The sequence below is a fragment of the Scardinius erythrophthalmus genome, assembly GCF_964197995.2.
Source record: "Scardinius erythrophthalmus genome assembly, contig: HAP1_SCAFFOLD_411, whole genome shotgun sequence".
Taxonomy (NCBI): domain Eukaryota; kingdom Metazoa; phylum Chordata; class Actinopteri; order Cypriniformes; family Leuciscidae; genus Scardinius; species Scardinius erythrophthalmus.
In genome coordinates, this window is record NW_028296204.1 from 35,861 (window position 1) to 43,032 (window position 7,172).

The window sequence follows — 7,172 nt, forward strand, 5'->3', positions numbered from 1 at the left end:
TCTGGTACAATAATTGTATTAGCAAAATATCTCACCACGTCCTGGTGCATTCAGGTTGCACTCAGTCACCATTTATTGTATGGTCTAAAACATAATCACCCTCATGTTTTGCTGCAGGGCAGCAATTGATGGTACATTTTTATCTTCGCATGAAGGTAATATAAAGATTGTACAAAATAACATTTATCTTAACCAACACTGTGAAAGTGAATAGCACATACTTGTATAAACATGGATATCTATTGGTACAATGTCACATGACTAAATGTGGCATAGTTTTCAAATACCTTTAGTCCACACTACAACGTGAAAACAGCGTTTTCAAATTCTTTCAGGACAGCATCTTTAAAAAGGTTTGTTTTTGCAGTACAAAAATTGTCTCAGTGTGAAAGTGTGGCATCGTGGGAGGGTATGTCATAGAGGCAATGTATGTGCCATCTAGGTGGTTGCAGCATGGGGTTGCTCTTCACAGCTGTTGCTAGTGAAGCAGAGAAGCTGTTAATGAGCTGACAACAGAGAGACTGGCTGTTTTTTGTTAGAGAGCATAAAGAGAAGCTGGAAGAGTGATTTGGTTAAAAAAGATTTGGAGTTTTGAGTTGATTATTAAAAAGAGACCATTGACTTGATCTCTGCCTGGACTCGATTTGTGAAGCAACCCACAATTTGGTGATACCCTACCTCTCACCACAGAAGGAAGGCCAAAACGCAGGAAAAAAATATGTTTTCAAACATTATTTGAAGTGTAGTGAAGATTAGTGTAGACATAACCTCTCTCAAACACACTCACGTACACAACATCCTCTCACATACACACTATCACTCTTGCAAATTCCCTTCAAAAACATGCTCTGTGCAAATTCCCATGATTCTGATACTTTTACTGCTAATATATTATATACGGTGTATTATATAGAAAACAGAAAACACCTGGGGCCTCAGTCATTTATAACCGTTGCGTATGCACAAAACAGGCCCTGAAAGAGGCGTACACCACTTCCGACGCATAAGTTGTGATTTATAAAAACAAACTTGACGGGAAAATTTGCGCACCTGCACTCAAACTCTGACCCATGCGTAAGAACATTTTGGAGATGGAGCAGTTTGGCGACACCGATGGTGAGCTGGAGTTAAATAAATTTTTGGTCATTTTTAGACAGAACATTAAGAAAATTATACATATACAGAAAGATAATACAAATATAATTTCACTCACCAAGCCTATCACATGAAGCAAACATCCATCCATTCTTAAATGTCCGCGCCACTGAGGACGTTGGGCCGTTTAGTGAAACTGACGCATATTTATCTAATGGCAAATGAAGGAAAACCGTAAATCTTCATTATGAGTCCTAATCATAAATACAATGCATGTTCACAATAACAGTTTAAATAAATAAAAGAATGATTTAAACTACGTTTTACTTCTGATATAAACATTATAGATTAAATATGCCATTCTCATTAAGAGTTAAACACTTAAATTTCATGAAATCATTACTGAGAAGTTACAACATTTTTTTTATATTCAATAAATATAAATATTTGTAGTGGATGCGATGCTTTTGAACATGTTTCCTGTGGCATGTTGTGTTTTAATGTTTTAACAACAGAGAATTACAGAGCTTATGATAACAGCAGATTGTCTGAGAAAATATTTTCGTGCAAATAATGCACAACAAGGCCTATCTGTTTCCATTAAAAATATAAATCAATTAAAAATACTATTTGGCCAGTGGAAAAGATTGAGAAAAACTTTATTTGTAATGTATTTTACCCTATTTGATTTATTTATTAAAAAACAAGTTAAGGAAAGGCTACTAAATGAATTTTATCAATGTAAAGCGACGGCACATCCGTATCTCATATTTTCTAATGTCTTGTACCGTTAAATGTGGTATCACGTCGATGAATATGCATATGCAAATGATATGCAGACAAGGCCGGACTTACCATTGGGCTTGACTGGGCTCAAGCCCATGGGCCCCGCCCATTTTCATTTGATTTTTTTCAATAATATGTCAGTCATTGAATTTTTCATTTAAAGTTTGTTGATTGGTCTAGCATTGTTACCTTGCCCTGCCCTGCAATGAAAAATGTAATTTAATTAGCTAAATTAAAAGTCAGTCATCTTGAGGTTTGCTGATTGGTTATTGGCAGTTACGTAGTGCCTCGTTTACTGCCGAACCGTTGAAAAAACCTGTCTGCATTAGACAGTAGCCGCGTTTCCATTACCCTTCAAATTGCGCAAATTGAAATTGCGCATTGAAAATAAGCACAATGGAAACACGTCAATTTCGCAAAAACTCCCGTTTATCGCAAAAAAAAGTTTTTACGCTCGCATGAGGTGGTTTTTCAGGCCATTCGAAAAAGGAATATTTCGCAAAACTGCAATGGAAACAGTTTTTGCGCATTTACAGTCACCTGACTTAGAAGACGCAGTGTGTTTGAGGTCCATGTATAGCTACGCAAATAATAATAATTTTATTATTTCATTATAACATTTAATAGGCTATATTTTAGAAGACGCTTTTATGCAAAAAAGGACCAAAGCAGAGTGTGGAGCACGCACTGCATGACACGGAGGTGCAGGCGCGAACACTTGCATTTTCCTATCAACAGTGGAAACAACTTAAAATACTCTAGCATTTCTGGTCATACAGAAAATAATAATACATTATTCTCAACTACTTTTATTTGTGTAAACTCACAATAACAAGACAACGATGTGCTTTGTAAAATAAAAGAAAACAATCAGACGCACTTTCATGATCTCCGTAAACTGGAGCACGAAAACTGAAACAAAATATAGCCTATGTAGGCTAAAGCTTGAAATGTCCACTTTAAAATGAACAAATTCGAATCGAAAGCTAATACTGTCATGATTCTGCCTTCCTGTCTGATTTTTTGTCTTCATTTGTTTGGGCCATGTGCTTGCACATAAAACATCGGCCTGTCATGATCCTGCCTCAAGACCAGGGAAAATCAGACAGGAAGGCAGAATCATGACAAATACCTTCTGATTAATCCCTATGAAAGGTGCATTTCTCTCTAAAAGCGCATCTGCTTAACAGCGGAGATGGAGATGTGATTTTAGACAAAACAATAGTTTATTAATTTATTAACAAAAATCTGAAAATTCGTCGATATTTAAATTCGTTGTGCAGCAGTTGATGTAGCCAGTTCAAATAAAAATTTTGGTGTTCAACTTTGCGTTTTAAAAAGACAACAACCGTTCATTTTTCGTTTTCCAATTACGGGTTAAAAAAGGAAAAACGAATGGACACAAAAGTAGCTTACATGGATCGTTTGGACAGAATACGAGACAGAGTTCTTTATTAAATTCATAAAAGAAACAATAATTAGCCTAGGAATACTGGATTCTAAATCTCAAAGAAATGCCACAATCAAAACATATGTTTTCCAGGTAAATAAGTGTTTTATTCTCATTCTGACCTAGACATTTGTGCATTGCAATAAACTTATGATCACTTTGAACTTTTTTAATCATTATTTGAAGAGTTCAGATGCAAAAGCCTCTAAGTGCCATCTGAAATGTTCTTCTAGAATGATCATTTTTATCAAGCTTGTATATTTAAGTTCAGTAATTTCACTTAAATTGCAATGAAAATTACCTATTAATTGTCATTTAAGTGAAATTACTGAACTTAAATATACAAGCTTGATAAAAATGATCAATCTAGAAGAAAATTTCAGATGGCACTTAGAGGCTTTTGCATCTGAACTCTTCATTTATTTACTGGAAAGCTTCAATCAGTGGTCATATAAATAAATTATTACGTTTTTTTAACATGTAAAACTGTCTTGGTACCAGTCACCTTTTGAAAGTAGCTTTGCACTTCAAAAAACAATAGGCTCTATGCACGAACACTGCTGACGTATTTCCGGTAGGATCTCAGCCGGCGTCTTTACTTCCGCATAGCGCGTTCTATAGACCTTATGTAGCTCCGCCCCTTTTCAGCGCTGCGCTCATTGTCTTTTGACTTCCGGTCTGTATTTTCACAGCGTTTTGCGTGTTTATTAATGAACGGCTCGTTTTAAAATCTTCCCGGTCGATTTACATTTGTTAAGTCATCTGCTTTAAACATTACAGTCCTCATGATAACTTTCGTTAACTTTACATTAAGTAAATCCACTTAAAAAGCTAATTACTCCTGGACAGAAATGCCATATAAATATACAGAGCGACCGCAAAACGGAAGTTAAAAGACAATTTTCCAAAGATGGCGGCGCCCTTGTTTCTCTGGTGCATAAGGTCTATAGGACAATTCACTTTAATAAAATTCATTTTCTCAGAAACAGAGACAACGATTTTAGAAACTGATTCGCTAGTCGGATTTCGCGTGATATGAGAGAATACTCACCCTCAAAGTTGTCGATGTAGCTCGAAATTTATAATTTAAACAAAGAACTTCTCTTTCTTACTCATATGTGTGACAGTTAACTGCCTCACAATATTGTAAACATCATTCACGTTAACCGCTGGAAGTTCTTGTAAACAGAGAGTGTAATTTGCCATTATCTCCACCTAATGCAAAAACGGCTTCTGACGCAGCACGGGATGTAACTGGGCGGGCTGAGACAAAACGCGGAAGCGATCGTGCATAGAGCCTATTGTATCGATTATATTGTTACGCCACCAGATGGCGAAAAATGACTTTAAAAAAAACATTTGTCATTGAATCGTTCATTCAGGAGATTCGTTCAAAAATGCTGATTCATCTATGAAACAAGTGTATTTGATTGAGGAATTGAATCATTCATTCAAACCCAAGTTTTTTTTTTTTTTATAATTCAGATTAATTAAACATTTTTAATAGACTTCAGCAATTAACTTTTTTTTTTTTAGTTGTTTGTTCAGAATCGTGATCTCTATTTTTATTCTCAGATTATCCAGAATTGTGTAGCTCTAATACATAGCTTGTGTATGTATCATTTTGTTCTATTTAAAGTAATGTATAGAAGGTAGGGCCCGAAAGTGACTCCAGCCCAGGGGCCCCCACCACCCTAAGTCCTGCCCTGTATGCAGATGAGGATATGTATAGTAAAACAAGGCGTTGTAAGCTCCATATATGGTTATTTCGGGGAGGTGATGCATGTGCGCACAATATTTCGCTGACTGGGATTTATAAAGTGAATTTTGCGCAGGTTCTGGCGTACGCATGGTTTTATAAGTCTGAATATTTTTTGGTGTACGCCATTTTTGGCTTTCGGGCGCACGTACACTTTTTAAGGATCCTACGCACAGTTTTATAAATGAGACCCCTGGACTGGTCTGATGAAAATGACACAGAGATAGAACACCTTACATCCAAGAAAAGGAAAGCCTTATTTTGCCTGGCAAAATAATGTAACCTGCAAGCCAAAAGGGTGGCTCACTCCAGAGCCAAGGCGGATGTCTACAGATGGGTGAGGGCGTTAAAGAACTTTTGGTGGACAGAAAAGGCTCTGGACATCTATAGACTGGCAGACTCGGGTGACACCAGAGGCTTTTTCAGTGCTACCTATGGTCCAAACTACCACAGCCTAAACCCCCTGCACACAAAGGATGGGCAGGAGCTGCTGAAGGAGCAACCTAACCCTAACCTTAAGTCCATTAACGCCCGATATAAAGGAGCACTTCCAAGAACTCCTCAACAGTGACAGCACAACTGAAATAGACATTACCAAACAAGAGTTCCATCAGAGAAGACATGGGGGAACCTCCTGTGGTACCTGCCAAGCAGTATACCTTCTTTTTTAGTCTGACCATGCCACCCCCAAAATATTCCCGTGAATATAGTGTGGCTAATTGAATGTTATTCCAAATTTATTATATTTTATTACTAAAGATGTAGAAAAGTTATTAGGACGGATCTTAAAAAATACTGCGTGGATTTTCCTCAGTCTAGGAAGGTCAGATCAGCCAATGCAAAACCCCTGCTCCGGAGGCCCCTGGGGAGACAGAAAAAGAAGACAGCAACCCAACACCAGTTGAACCATGCAACACAGCAAGCACTAAAAACTTAAAATCTTTAGATACCACTACAAAATATCACACCGTGTTGTAGCTATAAGTACACACCAATACTGTCTCTCTACCAGTATGGTCTACGAGAAGGGGCAAAGCATCAGTGTGGATCCAGCCTTGTACAGGGATAACCTACGCAGAAGACATTTAGGGAGGAGATCCACCAGCATTAATGGCAACACTTATTCAAGAAAAATAAACAATGCTACTATAAATGTGGCACACGAGTGGTAGGCCCAGAGACAAAATCACATATAACCAAACAAATAATCAAAAAAAAAAAAAACAACAGCAGAAAGCAATAAAGAAATATTAATTCCTATTAATCGCAGGTAAACAGTGGCTGGCCTGGTCCCTTTTCAAGAGAAACCAAGCATGTTAGTTGCCAACCTCATTAAAGGGATACTTCACCTCTGGATAGATAAATGTGTATTTAAATTGGGTCATTCATGTAGTATAAATGTGAAATTATTTTTGAATTTGGAGACTTCTAGACTGAGAAAAGCCAAAAAAATTTTTTTTGGCTCATGTGGATGAAAGACAACAACTCCTAGAATGCACTTGCTTCGCTACTAGCTACTAGTTGACTCGAAACTGAAAAGACGCCGTTTTATCGTGAGTCTCCGTGACGAGTCTGCCCGGGATTTCGAGATCGCCCAAAATGTCCGGGATTCGGCTTTTGCGTTCTACCCTCGCCATTCATTATGTTTACTGTGGCGAGCAGGATGAGGCCGAGGGGCGCGGGAGAACGGCGCGAGTCCGGTGGCGTGATTACTGATGAGCGACACTGTGAGACGCACCGGTCTCGTGGGCCATCTCTGTCACATGCCTGTCCTGTCTTGTGTAGCACATGTGGTGTTTGTGTTCCTGTCACTGTTTGACCCCACCCTCCTTGTTATCTCATTATTGGTTTCATTTGCCCCACCTGTTGTTCCTTATTACCTGCCTGATTTGTCCCTTTTATAAGTTCCTTTGTGTTTGCAGTCTGTGTCGGATCGTTGTCTTGTACACGTCTCTTGTTCTCCCTTGACCCTTCTGGTATGTTTGTTTCCTAGTTGTTGCTTTGTATTTAGTTGTGTTTTTCCCCCTCGTGGGTGTTTGTTTTACTTTGTTCTTTTGTTTATTAAACTTCCTTTGCACTTGA